Source organism: Nicotiana attenuata, unplaced genomic scaffold, assembly GCF_001879085.1.
Source record: "Nicotiana attenuata strain UT unplaced genomic scaffold, NIATTr2, whole genome shotgun sequence".
NCBI classification, from domain to species: domain Eukaryota; kingdom Viridiplantae; phylum Streptophyta; class Magnoliopsida; order Solanales; family Solanaceae; genus Nicotiana; species Nicotiana attenuata.
The window spans coordinates 16,131-42,400 of record NW_017670451.1 but is presented as its reverse complement, the minus strand read 5'-3'; positions in this window follow the sequence as shown (position 1 = coordinate 42,400).

Here is a 26,270-nt window from a genome sequence, read left to right as displayed (position 1 = left end):
CCTCCTCTTAATCCTCTGGGACTCTATTTTTGTCAAGAAATTTTTTTTTTTTTTAAATTCACATAAAGCTAAAGGAACTAATGTGTTACTTTACTTTTTCAAACAAGAACAACATTGAAATTTAAGCTCGATAACTAAAAAGAAAATATTTTTTTGTTGAAAAAGAAAGTATCCTTTCTACAACATGAAAAGAAATTACTTATTTTGTTGAATGAGAAATACTTTTCTACGTCATGAAAAGAAAATATTTTTTTGTTAAAAAAGAAAGTATCCTTTCTATGACATGGAAAGAAACTATTCATTTTATTAAATGAAAGAAAATACTTTTTCTACATCATAAAGAGAAAATACTCAGTTTGTTGAAATGAAAGAAAATACTTTTTCAACATCATGAAAAGAAAGTACTCGTTTTCTTAAAATGAAAGAAAATATTTTTTCTATATCGGGAATATAAAATACTTAGTTTGTTGAAATGAAAGAAAACACTTTTCTACATCATGAAAAAAGTACTTATTTTGTTTGAAAAAAAATACCTTTTTTATTTCAGGAAAAGAAAATACTTAATTTGTTGAAATGAAAGAAAATACTTTTTCTACATCAGGAAAAAGAATACTCATTTTGTTGAAATGAAAGAAAATACTTTTTCTATACCATGAAAAGAATTTACTCATTTTGTTGAAATAAAAAAAATACTCTATTTATAACATGAAAAGAAAATATTTTTAATAATATTTCTATTTAGAGCGGGTGGCGTGCGAGGTTGGGATGGGTGGGGTCAGGAGTGTGATGGGGGTAGGGGGTAGGATGATTGGGAGTGGGAGGGTAGGGGTGATTTGGTGGGGATAGGAAATTGGGTGAAGAAGGTTAAAAAAGAGTTATGAAAAATATATCTCTTCTTTTGATAGGAAAAATGAGTTCACGAGGAAAATATTTTCTATGACATTTACGCCAACCAAATGTTGAAAAATTGAAAAACCATACTAAACACACCCTTAATATGGCACGATCATGCAATGATTACTATGTCAGGTTGGACGAGAATTAAGAAAATACTTGAGTCTGTTTGGAAAGTCACTTTATAATTGGAATTGGTGTAATTATTAGGGTAATAATTATACAGCCTAGTAATTACACGGTTGTGTAATTACGATAGCCTGTTTGTTTGTCGTAGTGTAATTACAAGTTTACTGTTTGATTGCACAAGTGTAATTACACAGTTAGGTTAAATTTTAAATTAAATAATTATCAAAACTAAAAATTAATATAATAAATATATACCTATAAGATCTTATAAGTATAAATGATAATATATTTAGTATTTAAGATGTATATTTTTTCGTGAATATACATTAATTAATAATCATATATTTATAACTAATATTGTTAAAATAATTTATATATATTGTTTAAATTATTAATATTTAGTTTAGATACTTACAAAAACTAAATAAAATATACGTTTTGTAAGAACATGGAATTTATGTTTGATAAAATAAATTAATATTTATAAATATAGTGTCATAACATTATTCAAATGTTTGACAAAACTAATCTACCAATTCTAACTAAAAAATGAACAAGTGCAATGTGAGTCAATACTACAAAACAAGTAAATTGGAACCATGAATATAACACAATTTCAAAAATTCAAAAAAATAAATAGTTTAACTTATGCCGAATTCCAACATAATAATAGTAAGTGCCACTGCAACTTAAGATAGGAAACATGATAAGTTTATAGCCACATTTAACAATGAAGTTCCACTTTAATTGCATCACTCATTATATGCCAAGTTTATTAATGACTCATTATTTCTAATATTAGCAGGTGTAGTTTCAAAAAAATAGAATAATAAAATACATAAAAAATAAAATATAAGCAATTACATGGAATCACAAGAAGATAGAGAAATAAAAGATAAATAATGTACAAAGAAAATATATTTTAAAATTTCAAAAGAAATTAAAAGTAAAAATACAATTAAAAAATTAAAATAATAAAAATAAAAAGTTATAAAGAAAATAAATTAAAATTAAATAAAAAGGAAAGAAACTAAAAAGCAACCTTGTAATTACACAGTGTAATTACCACTAATTCTCACCTCCCCCTTGAGAATTGGAGAGTGTAATTACACCCCTCCAATTACCCCCAATTCCATGCTGACCAAGTAATTACTTGGCCAAACAAACATGCCAAACTGTGTAATTACAACAATTACATCCAAATCCAATTCCAAGATGGCTTTCCAAATATGCTCTTAAAAAACTTTTTCATCTGGCTCGCTAGAAGTAAATTGGCTTGGCCAAGATCATATTTTACGCCTCTAGTATTTTTTTATTCATAAAATATACCACATTGTTGCATATTATTTTAATAATATAATATTTTCAGTACAAATTGATCTGATGCGATAAATTAATATAAATATTCAAATCTCATATATGCAACTCTAGCTTGTTATCTTAATAAGACGAATAATTCTCACTTTTAATACGTACGAAAGTTAAAAGTAAATGTATAAATTACTTTTTCTCTTAAAAAGGTAATAGCTATATTAAGACTGCACTAAAAAAGTACCGCAAAAATATGTACGTACATTGTTTATTCAAAGAGCAACTTTGATACAACTATTATTTTTCTTTAAAAAAGTAATTTATTAGTCATTCCAAACAGTTTCTATCTAGATGTTACATATTATTATAATTATATAAAAGAAATTCTCTAACTAGTTTGCTCCTACCAATTTGTCATAATATTTATGTTGATATAAGAATTTTTTCATAGACACCACCTTATTACGACGAATACTAAGACTGTAATTAGCAATTTTAACATCGCTAATTTTAGGAAAAAAGGAATATGGTGTTAATACCATCTAGAGACAAGTCTTTCAATATCGATAAGTGGCATGCCACTCAATCAACTTGAAATGAGTTACCAAGCGATTTTCACAGCGTAAAAATATTTCGAGTCAACAAATTCAGGCTCAATATCATGTCAAAATCTGAAAAACGGGTGTCCCTAACACCCTTTGGAGCTAGATAAACATTTTCATATTAGAAAAAGGGGGTGGGGGGGGGTGGGTGGGTGGGTGGGTTAATAGCTTGTTCTAGAATAGTTCTTTGGACTATTATTGAAACTAATTATATAAAAATCTCCAATTCAGTTATAGGTTTGGACAAACAAATAATCTTTTTATTAATTATTTTCTAGAATAGTTCTTTGGACTATTATTGAAACTAATTATATAAAAATCTCCAATTCAGTTATAGGTTTGGACAAACAAATAATCTTTTTATTAATTATTTGAACAGAGTATACAGTGCCTTAGCCATAATTAGACATTTAAGTTGGTATCTGATATTGATGGAGAGCTCTGTGTACGGTAAAATCGAATGGTCCAGTTTTCGACCATTACAACGCCTCGGGAGCGAGGTTTCCAAAGGCTTGAGGCCACGGTCGAATCTTCCCCTAGGGGACATCAGTGTCCAGCCTCGAGGCAACGCTAATCGATAGTTACGGTGGAAAAACAGTGGGAAGTTCCCTAGGCGCACAACCGAGGCTGACAAAGCCTAGAGGTCTAGCCCTGACCCGTATCTGGGCAGTAGGTGGCTATACCTGCCCCATATCTTTGTAACTAATGCTTCTGTACTATGTCCCCCTCATATATAAAGGGGATCCTTGTCATTTGTAGCGATCGGTTGCTCCATACAAAAATATACAAAAACTCTCTCTCTCTCTCTCTCTCTCTCTCTCTCTCTCTCTCTCTATCTATCTATCTATCTATCTATCTATCTATCTATCTATCTAACATATTCTCTTGATTTCATTACTTCATTTATTGCTTGCATTCATTGTGTTCTATTAATTGTTCATCATTTATTGCTTATTATTGGCCATAAAGAGCCGTCATTAATTTCTTTCTATTTGTTAGTCGCCCATCGACTACCCCTGATAGCCCCCAGTCGAGGCTTGGACTTGACCTCGGAGCCCCGAATAAACAATCTCGAGACCCCGATCGACAGTGACTCGGTTTGGTTAATATCTCGTTTTAGAGCTCTTATCTCGCTTCTAAGTCTTTCATATAGCATCAACTGCTTAACAACCGGCATAAAAATAAATCATTTTTTTTAGAATCCCATAATCAAATTTAATTGTTATTACCATTTTCACGGTAAACAGTTTGGCGCCCACCGTGGGGCTAAAAATAATAGTGATTATTTTCTTGCTGGTTTAACCACGCAACGCAAGTTATCTTTCACACTTTTTCTTGTCCAAGATCTTTGATTTCAGTTCAAATGTCTAACTCAGTAAACGCACGTGGAAACGTCAACCTTGAAGACCATGGAGAAAATGGCATTGACGTCCCAGGTGTTGGTGTACCACCGCGAAACCCTAAGAACGCATCGGAACTGATTCCTGTGGACGCGGTTTCACGCGACGCTCAACACGTCGAAATAAGCTCCCACACCAACAGGAGCATACACCAAGGCGACCAATAAGAAGCCCAGAAAACCCCAGCTCGGGAAGAACGAGAGGTTAGCCTTCACGTTATTTTTGAAATGTTGCAGGCACAAGAACAGGCTATTGCTCAGTTGCAAAGTCACCAGAAAACTCCTAGCACGGTAGCACCGGGAACAGCTCCCCCGGTCGAGCAGGTACCGGAGAGATCAAGCAACAATGGGTCGGCAGCTGACCCCACCATCGTAAAGATGCTTGAGGACCTCACTAGGAGGATTGAATCGGGCGAGAAGAAGATAGAGGCCAACGACAAAAAGGTCGAGACCTACAATTCCAGGGTTGACCAGATCCCGGGAGCACCCCCGATCCTGAAAAGTGTGGATTCGAAGAAGTTCGTGCAAAAACCATTCCCACAGGAAGCGGCTCCGAAACCCATTCCAAAGAAGTTCAGAATGCCCGACCTTCCAAAGTATAATGGAACGTCGGATCGCAACGAGCACGTCGCTGCCTACACTTGTGCAGTAAAAGGCAATGACCTGAGGGACGATGAGATCGAGTCTGTCCTGCTGAAGAATTTCGGGGAAACACTTTCTAAAGGGTCAATGATGTGGCATCACAAGTTGGCCCCAAACTCAATAGATTCGTTTGCCATGCTGCAGATTCTTTCATCAAGGCACATGCGGGTGCCATCAAAGTAGCAACAAGGAAATCCGACGTCTTTAAGATTAAGCAGAGGGATAATGAGATGCTGCGAGAGTTCGTATCACGCTTTCAAATGGAACGAATGGAACTACCACGGGTCTCCGACGACTGGGCGGTACAGGCATTCACTCAAGGTCTGAGCGAACGAAGCTCGGTGGCTTAGAAATAGCTGAAGCAGAACCTAATCGAGTACCCGGTCGTGGCTTGGTCGGATGTTCATAACCGATACCAGTCAAAAATTAGGGTTGAGGACGACCAACTAGGGGCCCCTCGGGCTCGGTATTCCCAAGCAGGCTTTTGGCAAAGGAGCCAAAACCAAACAAAAAAAGGTACCAGCCATACATCGAAGACAGGAGAAATTCCCCGAGGCGCAACATACCCCGCAACGATCGAAGAATGGACCGAGGACAGAATCCTCGGGGACTCATCAATAGAGCCAGATTTGATAGGCACATAGGACTGACGGAGGCACCTCGCTTGTCAGAATACAACTTCAACATCGACGTATCAGACATCGTGTTCGCCATCAGTAAAATCAACTAGAAGGCCTTAGGTTTCAAAAGCATGCGTTACACTCTTTTCCTTCGACCGGGTTTTTAACCCAAAAAGGGTTTTACCGCAAGGTTTTTAACGAGGCAACACCTATATGCTACCTAAGGAAAGCTCAACGAGTATTCAAGGCTTCTTTTGCAATCAACCTCGAATACTGGGGGGCATCCTCCCGGAAGATCACCTTCTCGGGGAAGCTAAGACATGCTGAATAGGATCTCAATAGGAAATACAATGTATAGGGCCAAACGGTCGAACTAACCGTGCCCACATATAATAATGGAGCCCTCAACAGCAAAGACATGTATGCTCAAGCGATCGAAGAATGATTTCAAGAAGCATTTTGCGTTTCAAAGAAGCTCGGTACTTTTGTAAAAACGGCTCCTCTGTCGAAAACGTCACGAACCCTCAGGGACTGCCTGAATGACCTCCGGGTCGGAGCTCCAAACTCATAAGCCCTCAACGAGGCAACATCAAAATCACAAAATGATTCCAAAGCCAAAAACGCCCCGAACACTCGGGGACTGGCGTCGAAAACTCAAAGCCACATGACCTCCGGGTCGGAGACTCCAGAATTGTAAGCCCTTAAATGAGGCAGCACCAAGTTTTCAAGTAATGTCTCCCGAGCTGAGAAATCCCCGATAACTCAGGGACTGCCATCAAATCGCCATCTCCATCGCAATGGCTCCCGAGTTGAAAAATCCTCGATAACTCGGGGACTGCCGTCAAATCGCCATCTCCATCGCAATGGCTCTCGAGCCAAAAAATCCTTGATAACTCGGGGACTGTCGCCAATCGCCACCTATCAAAAACCCGAGGCCATAAGACCCCGAGCGGGCCGACTCGGTCTCGTAAGACCTACATAAGGCAACAACGACATATGTAAGACCTCAAGCAAGGCATGAACCATACTTGTACCAAGTATCCAAACTGTAAGACCTCAAAGGCGTGTAAAACTTGTAAGACCTTGCTAAAGGCGTAAACCCGATCCTAAAGTTAAGGATATATATCAAACTTGTAAGAACCCTAAAAGGCATACCCTTGATAGAGACGTCAAAACTACTTCACTCGGGACTTAAAAGGCTCTGGCCGAAGACAAACGACTACGGTCGAAAGGCTGCACCAGCCAAACTAACGCGACTCGGGGACTCCCGACCGTCGCTACAAAATCACATACCTTCAATTACTTCGAATCTACTCCGGAAAGAACCGGTTAAACAGGCTACCCTCGATATAGGCAAAAGAGCTTCGACCACGTCATCTCCCACACACCGGCTTCGAGATACTCAGCCTCCAAGCTAAACCTCCCGAGGTGCTCGATCATCGCCATATAAAGACTCACAATCGAGGTTTTTTATTAAACCGTCGAAGAGTCAGGCAAACACTTTCAAAAAATCCTTATCGAGGAAAAAATAAAGCCCACATAAAAGGTCTCATCGACCAAAAGCGTAAGAGCCGCCGTCGCCAGCTTTCAAAAACTTGAGGGTCGAATGAGCTCGAGTCGAAACCCGATTCGGAGACAGTTAACTAAATCTGCCTAAGAGCAAAAGCGTTAGAGCCATTGTCATCAGCTTACACTAAAAGGTCGCATCGACCAAAAACATAAGAGCCACTGTCGCCAGCATTAAAAAACTTGAGGGTTGAATGAGCTCGAGTCGAAACTCGATTCGGAGACTGAACCCAAAACACTTAACTAAATTTGCCTAAGAGCAAAAGTGTAAGAGCCATTGTCGCCAGCTTACACTAAAGGGTCGCATCAACCAAGCCTACGGGCCAGCCTAATGAGCCTCAGGGCCATACCACAAATCTAAGGGCTCCTCTCAACTCAAAGACCAGTTCTCTGAGCCAAATTCAAGGCAAAAAGAAATGCAGTAGAAACAAAATCGCAAGGCTTCCTCTTTATATACACATGCAAAAAAATACAAGCTCCGATTACAGCATACTTTGAAAGTACTATACACAAAAATAGAAAGGGAAATGTACGTCCCCCTTGGGGACTATGGCCCATCAGCCTCATCCTCACTTACCTTGGCATCGGATAGAAGTGACATAGCGCCTCGTTCGTGCGCCCTCGCCCGCTTCACCTCTCCCGAGAGGTTGAAGCCCCTAGCATGGATCTCCTCGAGGGTTTCCCTTCGAGACTTACACCGAGCATATTCCTTGCTCCTGCCCTCGCGGTCAAGAGTCCTTCTCAGCTCAGCTTGAGCATCAACATCGTCCTTCAAATAGACCGCCACTTTCTGGTCGGCCTTAGTTCGGTTCATTACAGCTTCAGCCCGGGCATCCAAACCTCGGCCTTTATCTTCAAAAGCTCAGATTCGAGCTTCGTAATCATGTCTGTTCGAACCAATTTATTATCTCAAGCTAAGCGAAGTTGAACCTCAAAGGCAGAGGTTTTGCCCAGAGCACCCTTTTCCGCCGAAGCCTAAGCGTCCGCCTGAGCCTTTAACTCGTCATACTGGCGCTTGACTCGGCCAACTTCATTCCGAAGGCGCTCCAGGTCCTCCGTCTTTTTCTGCAACTAAAATAAATGGAACATTAGCCTCAGGAGCTAGAAGAAAGAACACACACTCGCTCGGAACAAAGACTACATGCTCCTTCAAGTAGCTTTCATAATTCAAGCTCTGACTCGCCTCATACCACAAGCGTACCAGCTCGACTTCCCTTTCATCACAAAGGAGCCTAAGGGATTTCTCCTCATTCAGAGCTTTCCTTAGCCTGGCCTCACGGCGAAGCAGCTCGGACTTGAGTTTGTCAAAAGCCTGTAAAATAAAACTCAATAAGGAAGGGAAGGCACGAAACTCGAAGGGCCTGTGCCAAAACTCGCCGCATAGTGAAGCCACTGGGCTTCCTCGAAGGTCAAGCACACATATGCTAGCCTGGATCCCTCAACTCCGAAAGAGTCGACCCGGTCGGGGCACGGGCGCTCGGCACATATGATCCCGGGTTTTGAGTATCCCTCGAAGTACCTCCGACAGATTGAGAGGGCGACATCGGAGGAGAAACCACCTTTCCAAAACCAGAAATCAGGGGCATGGCAGGCTCATTCAATATTTCCACTCCGGGCCCCCGGCCCAGGTTCACCTTGCTTTGAGCATCGTCGCCCTGCAGAGGTATCTCTTGCTTATTGTTATCATTTTTAGCCCAGAAGCCAGCTACCTTTCTTCCTCCCCAAAGGGGCACGACCTTGCCTCGGAGGGCTCCCCAATGCCTACAACAACAGGGTCAGAGGCGGAGAAAAGGAAAGAGCTTTTCCAACTAAAAAAAAGGGAAGGGAACGAATCGCACAACACATACCATGATGTTTTGCCTCCCATCGGCCCCTAGACAAAGCTCGCCACTTACGCTCATCGCGGGTTGAGTGGGCTGCCAACTCCCGAGCCCAACTCGACAGATCAGGGACCTCGCGTGGCATCCATGAAAGTGCTTCAGAAAAGGGAAAGAAGACACATTCACGGAACACTCCTCCGCCGCAATTAAAAAGCTACGAAGGCACGAGTGTACCACTTACGTGTATAATTCCATTCCTCAGGGAATGGCATAAACTCCACGGGGATGATATCAGCAGTCTGTACTCGGACGAATCGACTCATCCACTCCCGGTCTCCGTCCTCTTCATCATCAACATCAAAATGTGTGGCCGACCAACACCGTAAGGTTAATAGACCTCGATGGTGAAAGGGTCGGTACAACTTGATAAGATGACTAAGCGTGAATTCAAGCCTCGCCTTCTCCGCGAAGAACCTCATCATCAATACTATCCGCCAAAATGATGGATGAATCTGCGCTAAGGTAACCCGGTATTTCCGACAGAAATCAGGCATAACCCTATCAGGGGGCCTAGCGTGAAAGGGTACGTATATACGTTCAAAAACCCCTCAGCATGGCCCATAATGCTCTCTCCCGGGGAAAGTACGCACAATACTACTTTCTCCCCCCATCCACAGTCTCTCCTCACTAATTCGAGATGCTCTTCTCCTATTAAAGAAGTGGGCTTCGAGGCATAATACCGATAACCTCGAACACTGGGAGTCCCTTCTGGCAGGAGACTCCCTCCTGAAGCAAAGTGCTCAAAGGCGGAGCTCTCTTCTCCTTACCGAGCGGATTCGGGCATAGCATCCATGGCTATAGTAAAACGAAGAAAGGAGAACTCTGTGAAAGAGGATAACTACTCAGAATAGCAGAGTCTCCAAGAGGGCACAAACAATCCCATATATGGAAAAAGTGGCGACCACTTGCCTGCCTCAAAGGCCGATTAAAAATGTTGGCTAAAGCTTTTGTCGCTTTGGGAAGATATGCCGACGGAATCGCCTCGGTCATTTCGTAGTCATATCCTACACCCGACGTCGCCATACGATGCTTCTAGGTCGAAAACCTTGTGTCAACCAAGTCCCGAGGTGGTACCCGACCTCGAGGACCTTCATCAAAAGAAGTTAGGCCCTAAGAAGCCACTGGCGTCATCGCAAGTCCCGAGGTGGTACCCGACCTCGAAGACCTCCATCAAAATAAGTTAGGCTCCAAGAAGCCGCTGGCATCATTGCAAGTCTCGAGGTGGTACCCGACCTCGAGGACCTCCATCAAAAAGAAGTTAGGCTCCAAGAAGCCATTGGCATCATTACAAGTCCCGAGGCGGTACCCGACCTCGAGGACCTCCATTATAAAGAAGACAGGCTCCAAGTAAACCATTGACATCATCACAAGTCCCGAGATGGTACCCGATCTCGAGGGCCTCTCTCAAGTAGAGAATAAGCGCTTAAACCCTACTCACATGGTCTGGTCTCGGGGTACCATCTAAATCCGGGTAAACCCTCACCCGGAATCTATCTACGACGCCTTAAGGCTATCTGCACTAAGTTCGAAACGAGTTCCCAGGTGGCCCGGGTTCGAGCAAACATCCATTCGGGGACTGCACTCGAAATCCTAAAGGCAGTCTCTATTCTCGGACCTCCGAGCAAAATTCCCCTTCGAGGATTACCGCCGGGTCCGAAGGCCAAGCCTCAATCTAAGGATTCGAAGCCCTACTCTCATTCAACTCGAAGTCAGGGCCCGGCGACCTGAATTTATCAGTCCAATCCGGGCTTGGTCCAAGGAACGACAAAGGTTTCTGCGTGGAGCCGCGAGAAGCTATCGAAATCAAAAGAAACACTCGCCCTCGGGCTCGATATTTGTACCGATCGGCGGGGTCAAGCACTCAGATTCTTTACAAACATAGATAATATAGCATATATCAGAGGCAAATTGAAGAAACATCTTTGTATTCATAAACACTTGATTACAAAAGCCCACGAGGGGTCCTTACATATGGTTGCAAAAGCCAACGAGGGGTCCTTACACAGAAAAGCAAAATGGTGTACATATATGGTTAAAGTCCAGAGCCTAGCCTATTCTCCAGGGAGCATCCTCGATGGCAGTATGCTCTAGCATCGCTTCTTCTACGATCTTATCTCGATCTCCCAAAGTAGCATTCAAGGGAAAAGATGAAGAAGAGGAAAGTAAGAGGAGCAGAAAGGGATGAAGTGCCACACCAGGACAGGGTAGGAGAGTGAGCAGTGGTGTATAGTCCAAACACCCTCGTGAGCAACGGTGTAGAATCCAAATGTCTTTCCAAGTCGGAAGAAATCGGCCCCCTACCTCGCCATCTCGAGCCAACGACGACAACAACAACAACAACAACGACGATGACAAGACGTCGTGACCCCGCTCGGTAAGGGAGAGCCCCGAAAAAAGGCCGTGGCCTAGCTGGCGAGAACGCCACCATGTAACCTTAAGGCCGCGGGCCACAAACATGAGAGACAACAATGGACGAGGATGAAGAGAAGGAAGAGGTGGAAGGATATTGGAAAACACTTGAATGAGGAAATGGTTCCAGGAGGCTCCCTTTTATAGGGGTGGCAGCGCAATCGGCGGCCCCATTAATGCCCTTAAAAGACGTATCGGCAGGAGCAATCAATGCGTTTTTGAAAAATGGACTGACGACGATATTATTGTTTTGAAGAATAAAGGTCGACAGTGCAATGAATAATTCTGGAGAGATGGATTGACGGGATGCTTCAGTTATCACAAAGTCCTGTACCATCAATATGACATCATTACGGGAAGTTCGGAGAATTGGATATCAAAGTCGTTCCTTATCGTTCCACTCTAAGAAACACGGGGACTATCTGTGTACGGTAAAATTGAAGGGTCCGGTTTTCGGCCATTACAATGCCTCGGGAGCGAGGTTTCCAAAGGCTTGAGGCCACGATAGAATCTTACCCCGAGGGGACATCAGTGTCTAGCCTCGAGGCAAGGCAAATCGATAGTTACGGTGGAACAATGGGAAGTTCCCTAGGCGCACAACTGAGGTTGACAAAGCCTAGAGGTCTAGCCCTGACCCGTATCTAGGCAGTAGGTGGCTATACCTGCCCCATATCTTTGTAATTAATGCTTCTGTACTATGTCCCCCTCATATATAAAGGGGATCCTTGTCATTTTGTAGCAATCGGTTTCTCCATACAAAAATATACAAGAACTCTCTCTCTCTCTCTCTCTTTTTAACACATTCTCTTGAGTTCATTACTTCATTTATTGCTTGCATTCATTGTGTTCTATTTATTGTTCATTATTTATTGCTTATTATTGGCTATAAAGAGCCGTCATTGATTTCTTTCTATTTGTTAGTCGCCCATCGACTACCCCCGATAGCCCCCAGCTGAGCCTCGGACTCGACCTCGGAGCCCCGAATAAACAATCTCGAGACCCCGATCGACAGTGACTCAGTTTGGTTAATATCTCATTTTAGAGCTCTTATCTCGCTTCTAAGTCTTTCATATAGCATCAACTGCTTAACAACCGACATAAAAATAGATCACATATTTTTAGAATCCCATAATCAAATTTAATTGTTATTACCGTTTTCACGCTAAACAAGCTAATATCCTTTGCAATTGCAAGCTTAAAATCTTCAAGCGTCCAGGTTGATGTCAGTCCTATCTGAAAGCAGAGACGAATTAGCAAAAATATTAGGTACTGGCCAAGCACTGCAATGGTTAAATATGAAGAGTAATGGTTACCTCAGCCATCCTAACTGCATCTCTAATGCGCGACTTGTCATCAAGATACTGCAACAAGATAAAGAAAATAGGATATTATATGGAGCCTCGTCCATATATTTGAGTTACCATAAAATCTCTAAATTACAAGTAGTGTGATGTCATGAAATATTTGTCATGAGTACATCATTTCTCCATTTTTACTCATTTCTCCATTTGTTCAAAGTAGGATATCTAGAATAGCACAAGGCAGTTGACTTGATTGCATTGATCAAGTTGAATTTTAAGGCAAAATCAAGCACCACAGATAAGATTAAACCAAAAATTATTGGACGGTATCTCTGTTAGCAAGAATCAGTTCTGCACATTAACAATAATACAAACTTTAAGTATAGAAGTCAGCATCTTTATCTCAGAAGAAAAAAAGTACGCCGGCATCTGATTATATTTTGAGAGCGCATCTAAGAAAATATGACCTAATTCAGTCATTAAAGGAGAGGAGAGCAGAAACATGATCATTACTATGTTAACTTGAATTCTTTTAGGAAAGGCAGAAATAAAAGAAGATATCTTTTAGTTAGTGGAAGTGTCTAACCAAAGGCCAAAAGAGGCTTGAGTTTAGGAACTTGGTTTCAAGTAAAATTTCTCTAATGGGAAGTAGTTATTGGTTTCCTCCAAATCCCAAGGAAATATGGCCTCCATACAATTGAGTGAATGCAAAGTAAAAGCAACAACCCTGTGAGACATAAAATTCATCTAGCAGATTAACTTTTTTACCCCTATTGCGTCCTATAGAGTAGGAAATGAAACATTTAATCATTCATCAGGTAGATTAGAAAATCTGGAACTGAAGCCTATTTCATGTAAGGTATCTGATAACCATTTAACTATTCCTGAATTAACTAATAGAGGATTACCAACTCAAGTTAACAACAATTATTCATAGAATTTAAGAGCACTAACCTATTCATAAAGGCATAACTAAGTAACAGTCCTAAAATATAAATTGTTAAAATTTAGTAGGTGGTCCTTCTGCTTTAGCATGTAAGAACTAAAGTAAGCAACAATATACCATGGTAAACAAAACATAAACGAATTGAGTGAGAATACATAGGCTTTACATATTAACTGGTTCAGCTTCCTAGTGTGTGTGAGTTAGGTGTTATAGCTTACAAAAGTGTCGCGTATCATTGTAATTCTATGGTTGAGCTTAAGAAAGTAATAAAATTTTATTTTCCTCTATTCTTAGTGTAATTGTTTAACCAAAAATATATCTTTTGATCAAAGTCTATTTTAGAAGAAAACGAGCTTCTGACAATCAAGTTTTGCTCCACTTTCTCAATGATATCAAAGGAAAATAACAAGAATAACTAAGAAAATAATTGATTGCAAAGTCAAGGTAGACAATTTCGAGAAAGCAGAAAAGTAAAGTGTATATTTCAATATTTTCTCAGATGTGTCCTTACAAATAGAATTCTGCGCCATTATATAGGAATATACAATAGTAACGGTTTTTTCCCATAATTTGGGGCTAATTATGGGCAATAATAATATTGATTGTCCATTATTTTGGATTCTCATAACCGATGGATTTATTACTATAAATGCCTTACATCTGTTACGATTCCCCTTCCTTATTTCCTTCCGGTCTATGTATCTTTCCTTCTTTCTACTATTTATTCATTCTTTGCCAGCTGTTAGGCCCGGTGCCATCTCATGGGTATTTCTCCCCATGCCTCTTCTTTTTCCATCGAATAAGATTGCCACGTGTCGCTGTATTATTGTTACACGCGTTATGCCATGTCAGCGGTCTAATATTCCACGTGTAGTTCTTTTTCACCACCAATACAGATAGTCCCCTCACTTTCTTGAATATTCTCCACTGAATATTCGGGAAAGTGGAAAGTTTTTTATGGCGGGAATTCTCTGCCGCCGTTTTTTCGAATATAATCATACCCTTTTCTGAACCGATGTGACGTTCATCACTTTCATTTAATGATCATGCCCACGTGGCTTTTATCAACTGGTCCTTCAATTTTTCTGCGTCTTTTAGGATTTTTCTACAACTACATCAGTCACGAAGTGACGGTTCTAACACTTCATAATTACCTCAATAGTCATGTGTTCTTATAAATACTTCACCCTTTTTTTCCGATTTTCTAAAGTCTTTCCTTATTCGTCTTCTTGTCTTACTTCTTTCTGTATTTTTTTTCTTGTGTTTCTTTGGTTAATCATGGTTTCCCCTAATCCACGCAAAGTCATCATTGTCGATGAATTTTCTTGCTCCAATGTACCTACTAGAAGTAGAAGAGGTGGTAGATTGCGTAGTCTCGGTTCTATTTCTAACCGTGGTTCCCCCTCTCAAAGTAGTGCTGCCAATCCATCTTCTTCTAGACCTAGGGTTTCTACAACCCCAAGATCTTCTTCTAAATATAAAGACTCAAATGAAGCTTTACGCGAACCTATTGTTGATGAAATTGTTCCTCAAGAGCTATCCTTTGTGACTGATAGTGAATCCATGAAGAGTCAAGTCTCTTCTATGGCTGCTTCCCTTGCTCGTACTGATCTTTACCCAACTCTGATTACCCCTGGTCTTCTCGCTTTGGTTCGAAGAGAATGTATTTGGAAACCCAACTTCCCAATTTTAGTCCCTGGTACTAACCAAAGAATAACTTTATACCAAACTGGCTATTCCTTCGTTTATACATATCCTTTTTACCCTAGGTTTTAAACCTACTATTGACCCGGTAATCATTGAGTTTTGTAGTTACTTCAATGTGTGTCCAGGACAGATTGGTCCTATTGTTTGGAGAGATGTTGCATGCCTCCGTTATTTATCAAACTTGGCTTCCATGACTTTTACTTTTCGTCACCTACTCCATCTTTACTCTCCCAAACTATTTCGTGAAAGAGTTTTTTCCCTTGTGGCCAAAAGTAAGAGAGTATTAGTTAGCCCTGAGGATGATAGAGATCGAGGCTGGTATACTCGCTTTGTTGCTGCTCCCACTAGTGATTTGGTGGGTGAAGAAAACATGTCTTTTTCAAAAAAGTAGAATTTTGCACGTAAGTATTTGCATCTTACATTTTTCCTTTCTCAAAAAAGATTCTCAGGTATTCTCATCCCTACTTTTTCAGCAACTATGCAAGTTTTTGAGGAAATCCCCAATTTCGTGCTTAGGTAGAAAAGTTGTTATCTGTTGCCCCTATGGAGAGAAGATTATGGAAGTATATTTCTCATAGATTTGGGTGGAAAGTTAGAACACACGGTACTTTTTCCTGCTTAGTCTTCTTCTTTTTCTCTTTTGCTAACTTAAGAGTTTCTCACCGTGACTCTTTTCTTTTGTTAGGATTTCCCATTCGTGGTGTTAGTCCCGCTTCCATTTCATCTTCAAGACTTACGGTGAGTCTTGCTCAAGAAAGGATTCTGAGTTCTTCTTCAAAGAGGAAGGTTGATGGAACCCGCGGCTCGGAGGGAGAAGAACCAGAGGAAGGTTCTCTAGTTCGTAGACCTCGATTTAAGAGACACGTTATTTCAGATGATGAAGCCACCCCTCCTCCAAGTTCAACTCCTTTGAATGAGCCTGAAAGTACTACTTTAGTGAGTCCTAATGAAGAGATGGATGCTCCCCCTCGTGACTTTACTGATCAGCTATTTTCCCATGGTTTTGATAGTGAAGATTTTGGTCCCGTTCCTGAAGAATTACCCCTTGCTCCTCTTCCAACATCAGTCCCCATTCGTTCACAATCTATCATTCCTGTTGCTGTTGCTACTGCTCTTCCTGTGGCTACTTTCACTTCCTCAACTATGCCTGTTGCTACTACTTCTCATGTTGAAGTTGGTACTTCTAGTAGAAATAGGGTGATGAAAAAGGTTACCATGGAAGTCCCTGAAGGTGGTAATCTGTTGAAAAAATCTGGTCAAGGCGACGTATGGTTGAAACCTCTACTTGATCCAGTTGAGAAGTCAAAGTTAGAAAGCCACAGCTCCTTGACATGGATGAATGATATTGTTCATTCATCTTTGAAGGTTCAAGTCTTAGCTTTTTCCTTTCTTTTCCTCGTGGTTATTTACTTTTGTTTGACAATCGTTTTTTCTGTAGATCAACATGATTGGCATGGAGCTTATGAAGAGAATTGTTCACACTGAGCAGCTAGTCAATGATTATCGTACTGAAGCGGATAACTGGAAGAAACAATACGAGGGTCTTCAATTGGAGAAAGATGTTTTAGCTGAAGAGAAGTGTGCTTTGGAACAACAAACAAGGATGATGGCGACAAAATTGGCAGTTGAAAATGCCTCTTCAAGTCAAGTTGGCAAAGATAAAAACATCCTTGAGTCTTCATTTGCAGAGCAACTTTCTAAAGCTACCGAGGAGATAAGGGGTTTGAAAGAACTCCTTAATCTGAAGGAGACTTATGTCGGGGAGCTAGTTCAAACACTCACTCAGGTTTAATCAGACCTCCGTGTCTCTTCTGATAAGATCCAGTTTTTGGATAGTTCCCTTGCCCCTTTGAAGGCTTCTTATGATACTTCTTTGATCGAGAAAGAATAATTGAAGGATGAAATTGACCGGTGGGAGAAAGATTACGAAGCCCTTGAGATAAATTGACACTTGATGTAAGTTAGGCTTTTTTGAATATCCATCTCGAGAGTTTGATGGAGGCTAGCCAGGAAGGCTTTGACTTGAATGCTGAGATCGCCAAGGCTAAGGAAACAATTGAATAAACTCAGCAAAGTCAGAGCTTTTCCTCACCTGAGGTCGGAGTTCCCGAAGGTGATGATCTTACTCCTGGTGAAGTTGGTATTCAAGCTTCTTCTGCTCAAGTTGAATCTTCTCCCGCTACTGATGAAGCCAGATCAGATTCTGCCTCTCCCACTGCTGATAATTCCACATTGGACTTTGCCCTTTAGTGTTCTTTCAGAACTTAGTTTGTTTTTGAACTTTTGATGGGGAGTTTTTTTTTTTACTTTTTGGAACGGTTGGTTAGTTTTTACCCCTGGTTCGTTTTGGGGTTTGTGTATCAAACAAACATTTTGGTTTTAACTAAGTATATACTTAGTTTTTTTATCCAAGTTTAATATATGATCTTTCGTTTAATCTGAGTTTTTGTTTAAACTCTTTGACTTGCATTTAAAAATGCTTTAAAATTTCGTGATTTTGGCACAGACACAAATTTTATAAAAGAGGGCCCTTTTATAAATGATACTAATGAAGAAGACGTCTCAACTTCATATTGGTGTAAGTATATGAGAGAAGTAGGAAAGTGCATATTTTGAAGAAGTTTCATGAATAGTTTGAGGAAGTTTCATGTTTTGAACTTTCAAATTACATAACACTTTACAAGTATTCAATTAACTTTTTGTGCGGCATCTACAACTCTTTCATAACTGTTTTTCTTATAATAGATTTCAAAAAATTCTAGGGTATATCTTGCAACCATGACTAATCATTAACCTTAACCTATGTACTCGCAGGATCTTGTAATTTATGTTCGCGAGTTTACACTTTATCAAAGCTTATTATAAAGGTTTTTGAATCAGGTTTTTTTTGTTCTTGATTGGCTCTTGACTTTTGATTGTTGGGTTGATCCAGGCTTGAATTCTGACTTTTTTTAGTGTTCTTTGACTTTCAGTCTTCTTTGCCTTCATATCTATAGTCCCCAAGTGTTAGAGCTTTGAAGTATGAAATCTCGAGCACTTGATTATTCCTTCCATTTGGTCCATTTCCTGAAAAGGAAAATACATACAGGACTCGGAGGTATATTTTAGATGATGACTGCTTAACCCTTTTTATTTCCATCGGAAAGGTTGTAACCCAGACCGGGAATAATTTTATATCCCGCGTGTCTTTTAGGTCTAATATCATCATTTGGTGTGGGCTACCTTTGTGCCTATCATATAAAATGGTTAGTATAAATAAAAAAAGAACAAAATTAAACCATACATGAATGATACCTGACTGGGGGTTCTTCCTTTGCTTAGAAGTAATACTTCTTTAAATGAACATCATTCCAATTTGATGGGAGTACTTTGCCTTCCATTGTTTCTAACTCATACGCACCCTTTCCAGCAATGCCTCGAATCCTGTAGGGTCCTTCCCAATTTGGACTCAACTTTCCTGCACTGGCCGCTTTTGTAGATTGAAAAACCTTTTTGAGGCGAAGTACCCAATCTTGAAGTATCTAAGATGAGATTTCCGATTGTAGTATCGCTCAATAATTTGTTTCTGCGCTGCCATCCTTATTAGAACCGTTGCTCTCCTTTTTTCAAGTAAATCTAGATTTATTCGCATCTCTTCCTCATTTGATTCTTCAGTTGCTTGGGTATATCTTGTACTTGGTTCACCTATTTCAACTGGGATTAAGGCTTCAGCACCATACATAAGTGAGAATGGAGTCTCTCCCGTACCTGTTTTTGCTGTCGTTCAATAAGCCCATAAGAATAATCTTTTCTTCAAGTTATTAATAATAACTTTGTTTGCCGATTTGGCTTGTCCATTAGCCACATGATGGTAAGGTGTTGAAGTTATCCTTTTAATCTGCCAACTCTGAAAGAATTCTGTGATTTTCGTACCTATGAATTGCGGGCCATTATCACATACAATTTCTTTTGGAACTCCAAACCGACATATGATGTTTCGCCAAATAAAGTCCCTGACTTCTTTTTCCCACAACTGTTTGAAGGCACCCGCTTCTACCCACTTGGTAAAATAATCTGCTAATACTAATAAAAATCGTACCTTTCCTTTGGCTTGTGGTAGTGGACCCACGACATCCATCCTCCATTTCATAAAAAGCCTTGGTGAAATAACCGGATGTAATAGCTCCGCTGGGCGATGCATGTTGTTGCCATATCATTGGCATTTGTCACATTTTGCCACAAAACTTTCCACATCTTCTTTCATTCTTGGCCAATAATATCCTGCTCTAATTAAAGTTCTTACCAAGGATCTTTCTCCTGCATGATTTCGACAGTGTCCCTCATGTACTTCTCTCATCACATATTCTGTTTGAGAAGGTCCGAGACAACTTGCTAGAGGCCCTCTGAACATCTTTCGACCAAACTATAGCGGGCAGCTTTTCGTCGAAGTGATTGAGCCTTTTTCTTATCTTCAAGTAAAATCCCGTACTGCAAGAAATTAACGAACTCATTTCTCCAATCCCAAGTTAAATTATTGAAATTTACCTCATGTTTATCCTGATCGAGTGCCGAATGAAACAAATGTAGTACGGTAGCATTTTCTTCTTCGTTACTTCTGCAACATATGCGAGATTAGCTAACGTGTCTGCTTCCGCATTTTCCTCCCTGGGTATTTGCACGATTGGAATTGTCTGATTAATTCTCGTGCCTTTTCCAAATATTGCTGCAGCCGCGACTCTATAGCTATATAAGTCCCCTGCATTTGGTTAACTACAAGCTGTAAGTCACTTTTGATTATAATCTGCTCTATTCCGAGTTCTCGTGCCAATTCCACACCTGCAATTACAACTTCATATTCTGCTTCATTATTAGTAATGGGATGACACTTTATTGCTTGCCTTATGGTTTCTCCTGAAGGTGGTGTTAGAATAATGCCTAAACCCGCTCCTTTAACATTCGAGGAGCCATCAGTAAATAGGTACGAAGTACCCAGATTAGATCCGGGGAATACCTGTAGTTCCTTTTCTGCTTCAGGAACTATCCTTGGGCTGAAGTCCATCACAAAATCTACTAAAACCTGTGATTTTATTGCAGTTCTAGGTTGGTACACAATATCATATTTACTGAGTTCTATAGCCCATTTGGCTAACCTACCTGACAGTTCTTGCTTATGCAATATATTCCTTAAGGGATAAGCGGTCACTACAGAGATGGGGCGACATTGAAAATAAGGCCTCAACTTTCTAGATGCCATAATTAATGCTAAAGAAAGTTTTTCTAAATGAGGATATCGGGTTTCAGCATCCAATAAAGATTTGCTAACATAATAGATTAGAGATTGTTTACCTTTGTCTTTACGTACCAATACTGCACTTACCGCTATTTTTGATACAGCGAGATAGATGAGTATCCTTTCTCCATCCTTTGGTTTAGCCAGTAACGGTGGGTTTGACAAGTATGCTTTTAGATTTTTGAGTGCTTGTTGACATTCATCAGTCCACTCGAATTGTTTTTGCTTTTTCAACACTGAAAAGAACTTAAAACTTTTCTCTGAAGATTTAGAAATAAATCTTCCCAAAGATACTATCCTACATTTCAGCCTCTGCACCTCCTTTTTGTTCGTGAGTATGTCTGGTATTTCTTCAATGGCTTTGATTTGTGCAGGGTTTACTTCTATACCTCGGTTAGAAACAAGGAAACCTAAAAACATACCTGAAGCCACACCAAAGGCACATTTTTCGGAATTTAACTTCATATTGAACTTGCAGAGAATCTGAAAAGTATCTGACAAATGTTGGATATGATCCCCCGCCTGTGCTGACTTGACCAGCATGTCATCGATGTAGACTTTCATAATTTTTCCCAGGTGTTCTTGAAACATTTTTTTTACCAATCTTTGGTACATGGCTCCAACATTCTTCATTCCGAAGGGCATGACTATATAACAGTAAGTCCCCCTGTCTGTGATAAAGGAAGTTTTTTCCTCATCTAAAGGATCCATCTTTATCTGATTATATCTTGAATAGGCATCAAAAAAACTCAACAACTCATGTCCTGCAGTAGAATCAATTAGTTGATCTATATGCGGTAAAGGAAATGAGTCTTTATGACAAGCTTTATTTAAGTTAGTATAGTCTACACAAACTCGTCATTTCCCATTTTTTTGGTACTACTACAGTATTAGCTAGTCAGTTAGGATATTTTACCTCTCGTATGGACCCAATTTTTAAAAGTGTTTGTACCTCATCCTGGATCACCTGATTTTTGAAGGATCCTTGCTTCCTTTTCTTATGTTTGGCAGGTGGATACGATGGATCTTCATTCAGCTTGTGGGTCATCACCTCTAGTAGTATACGTGTCATATCTGAATACGACCAAGCAAAGTAATCTGCGTTAGCTTGTAAAATTTTGACAAGTTTACCTTTCATTTCTGGGCTTACCTTCATTCCAACATAAACTTTTTTATCTTGCCATTGCTCAGAAAGTATGATAGCCTCGAGTTCTTCTATTGTTGTTTTGATGTTTTCATTTTCTTCTGGCTCTTGAATGACATCAGGCCTTGAGTCTACGTCCGTTTGTCCACCTTCAGTTGAGGTTTGAGCTGCCGTGTCCTCAACTGAATTTTGTAATTGCTATTTTTTATCTGCACCACCATTCGCTATGCTTGAATCCGCCACTGAATTGATACTTCTAGAAGCCTGCTGATCTCCACGGATTTTCCTAATCCCCCATTATGAAGGGAACTTAATAACTTGATGTTAAGTATATAGAACAACATCCATATCATGAATCCAAGGCCTGCCAAGAATCATATTATACGCCATGTCCGTATCTATTACTTGGAATTTCGTATCTTTGACAACTCCTTCTGCAAATGTGGTAAGCACTATTTCCCCTTTTGTAACAACGTTTGAATTGTCGAATTCAGATAAGGTACGTGCTTTGGGCACCATTTTGTCATCAGCCTGCATCTCGTTTACCACTCTCAAAAGAATGATATTTACGAAGCTACTGGGATCAATCAAAACTCGTTTCACATTAGTATCATGTATAATTAAAAATATTACCAATGCATAGTTGTAAGGATTATCACGCCATCTGCATCTGCATCTACATCATCAAACGTTATACTGTCTTCTTCCAGAACTTGGCGAACTCACTTTTCATAGGTAACCATGACTTTCGATGACTTTTTTACAGCCGTATATGTCACACCGTTGACCTCCTCACCTCCGCTTATCACATTAACCGTCGTTTTTGGTGATGGAGGTTTTGGAGGCTCTTGTCTATTCTTCATATACATTTGCTTACCCTTCTCACTGAACAAATAAGTTAAATAACCTTGTTTTAACAAATGCTTTCTTTCACCTTGCAGCAATCTGTTGTTTTATGACCGTGGTCGTTATGAAACTCACACCAGAAATCTGGATTTCTTCTGCTAGGGTTCAATCTCATTTCTTTTGGCCACCACACCTTATCTCCCATATTTCTTAAAACAGCTACCAACTCAGAAGTGCTAATATTGAAATTATAATCACCAATCTTTGCCTTTGTATTAACATTGTTGTCCCGCGCATCTCGCTCTTTCTCGAACTTGGATGATGAACCCGCGTCTCTATCTCTTGATCTAGAACCATACCTTGGATTTTCTTGTTTAGAGTGTGAATCCCGTCCTGGTGTTCCCATGTAAGGTTCATACCTGTTCTTACCGGACCTTTTTTCGATTTCTGGTCGCCTCGAACTTGTTCTTTCATCACCTTTTGACCGAGTGATAGTGTCTTCTTCTATCCGCAGCTTCGTACTGTACCTGTTGTACACATCATTCCAAGTTGTAGCAGGGAATTCTCGTAAGCTTTCCTTGAGTCTCCTCGTGGCTTTTGAGCTTTTTTCATTTAAGTTACTTGCGAACGCCATGGCCTCCCAATTATCAGGTACCCACGGTAACATCATTCTTTCACGCTGAAATCTATCCACAAATTCTCTGAGTAGCTCCGTATCTCCTTGTTTTATTTTGAATATGTCTTCCATCCTCTTCTCAACTTTTTGAGCTCCCGAATGTGCTTTTATAAGTGAATCTTCAAGCTCAGCAAAAGAATCAATTGAATTTTCTGGTAAAAGAGAACACCATGTTAGTGCTCCTTTCGTAAGTGTTACGCCAAATTTTTTGACCAACACCGACTCAATTTCTTGCTTGGTTAAATCATTGCCTTTCACGTCAGTTGTAAACGTAGTTACATGATTTCGTGGGTCGGCAAGGGAGCTGCACTTGGCCCCTAGGGTTGTTGTGAAAATTTGTGAATATCCACTCCTTTAATCACAAGTGGCACACCAGGTATTTGTTCTATGCGATCGTTCTGCTCCTTGAGCTGCTTCTGCAAAGTTAGTACTAAACTTTGTAAATTAGAATTATTTGGTATACCTGACCTTCCATCGCGAGATTCACTGGGAGTTCCTCCGCTTCCCGAATTAGCATGTCCCAAACGTGAGTTTTCCATAGTTACAGTGTTGTTTGGAGGTGGAGTTGGTGGCCCAATTGGCAATCCACTGACAAAAGCTTGAAGAACATTATTGACGTGTTCCACAATTAGTTGTTTTAATGCGTCCTCGACAGTTTGCTCGTCCCCTTGTTGATCATTGGTGTGTGATGTTGATCTTTGAGGTGTCCCCTCCCGGGACTATCAAGGAGAATTTTGAGGTGAAGGAATTGGAGTTCCTCTCTCCTGTTGGTTTAATTGGTTGTTGTCGTTGGCAGTTGACATGATTGTTTGATAGAAAAGTGAATTTGGAAAGTGAAAAGATTATCAGATTCCCGGTAACGGAACCAATTTGTTTAACCAAAAATATATCTTTTGATCAAAGTCTAATTTTAGAAAAAAAGGGGCTTCTGATAACCATGTTTTGCTCGACCTTCTCAAGATATCAAAGGAAAATAACAAGAATAACTAAGGAAATAATTGATTGCAAATTCAAGGTAGAGAATTTCTAGAAAGCAGAAAAGTAAAGTGTATATTTCAATATTGTCTCAGATGCGTCCTTACAAATAGAGTTTTGCGCCCTTATATTGGAATATACAATAGTAGCGGTTTCCCCCCATAATTTGGGCTAATTATGGGCATTAATGATATTGATTGACCATTATTTTGGATTCTCATAATTGATGCGCTTATTGCTATAAATGCCTTACATCTGTTACGATTCCCCTTCCTTATTTCTTTCCTGTCCATTTATCTTGCCTTCTTTCTACTATTTATTCATTCTTTGCCAGCTGTTAGGCCCGGTGCCGTCTCGTGGGTATTTTTCCCCATGCCTTTTCTTTTTCAATCAAATAAGATTGCCACGTGTCGCTGTATTATTGTTCCACGCGTTATGCCATGTCAACGGTCTAATATTCCACGTGTGGTTCTTTTTCACCACCAATACAGTAATGTTTTTAAAAAATAAAGTAAAAAATGCAATACTTCTAAAAGTAGCACATTAAGATATTTTTTCTTGTCATGTAGGATCTTTGCGTCGTCCAGTCTAAGAAGAAGAGTTACATTAAAGTTACTATCGAAATAACAATAGTACAACTGCCATCACCAGAAGTGCCATAATGCGACATGTTTCAGACATGCTTGGCCTTTTAATAGTCTGTACATAGGATGGAGCAGGGGTTGATTTACAAGCAATTTATTTGGTTACGTATTGTGATTTCAACATGTACAACACTTCAACCTTTTATTCAATGAAGAAGCATATAGTCTAGCTTTCTAAATCTTATGGCAGAGGAAAGTGGATGAAGCATGATCTTTTCATCCCTATATCCAGATATAGTTCAAGAAACTGAAATTTATTCTCCTCACACAGAGAGCTGCTGCTATTCTTAAATGTATTATGAGCTAAAAGTTGAGGAGATGATTATTATTCCTCTTTTTATCTTAAAATGTAGGGTGAGAAGATGATTAAAGGAGACAACTTAGAGTGCAAGTGTGGATTGAGTTAGAAGGATGTTTTAACTTTCAGCTTCATGCTGCGTACAAGATGTAGGTTTGTTTCCAGCATTCAATTTTTCACATGCTCAATTGAACAAATGAAAATCCTCCTCAAAATATCGCAGAACTCTCTGAAATAAATTCATTAAATACCATATTATTTTAAGTTCCTGGAACACTTTGGGTGTGTTTGGTATAACGGAAAATATTTTTCAATAAAATATTTTCTTGGAAAACAAGTAGTAATTTTATTCATTTTCCGGTGTTTGGTACGCAAATTAAGGAAAATAACTTCTCAAAAGTATTCATAAATAATTTAGATAGAATAAACATGAAGCCATATACTTTCGAACCAACAACCTTCCGAACCCGCAAATTTCATAAACATCCGAACCGCTAAACTTTTGAAACCGCGAACTTTATAATTTCTAAATCCGTATATTCCCAAAAAACATAAACCCCCGAACTCATAACTTTGGAAGTTGTAAAATTTCGAACCTGTATGCCGAAAGATGAAAAAACTAAAATTGAAAATATATAAAAAAAAATTACTTTTTTTTACTCGGGGGGGGGGGGGGGTAGGGGGAGGGGGTAGGGGTTCAGTACCGTATTTTATATAAAACGTGGTATTAAATCGCGTTCTACATGTTTAGTGGGCCCACTAATAACTCTTTTGCGCTTAACTGACATAACAATAACTCAAATATGTAAAACGCCTTTTTAAACCACGTTTTACCTCCAAAAATTTGACCCTCCCCCCCCCGGATTGGGCATTGCCTTATATAAAGACGTTAAGGGTTTTGAGAAAAATCATTCAGAAATACTCCAACTTTGTGATAAATTTTTCTTGTTGTTAAATTCTCAAGCTTTTTTCATAATGTCTGAAGAGCGAAAAGTAAGGGTTTCATTCTATT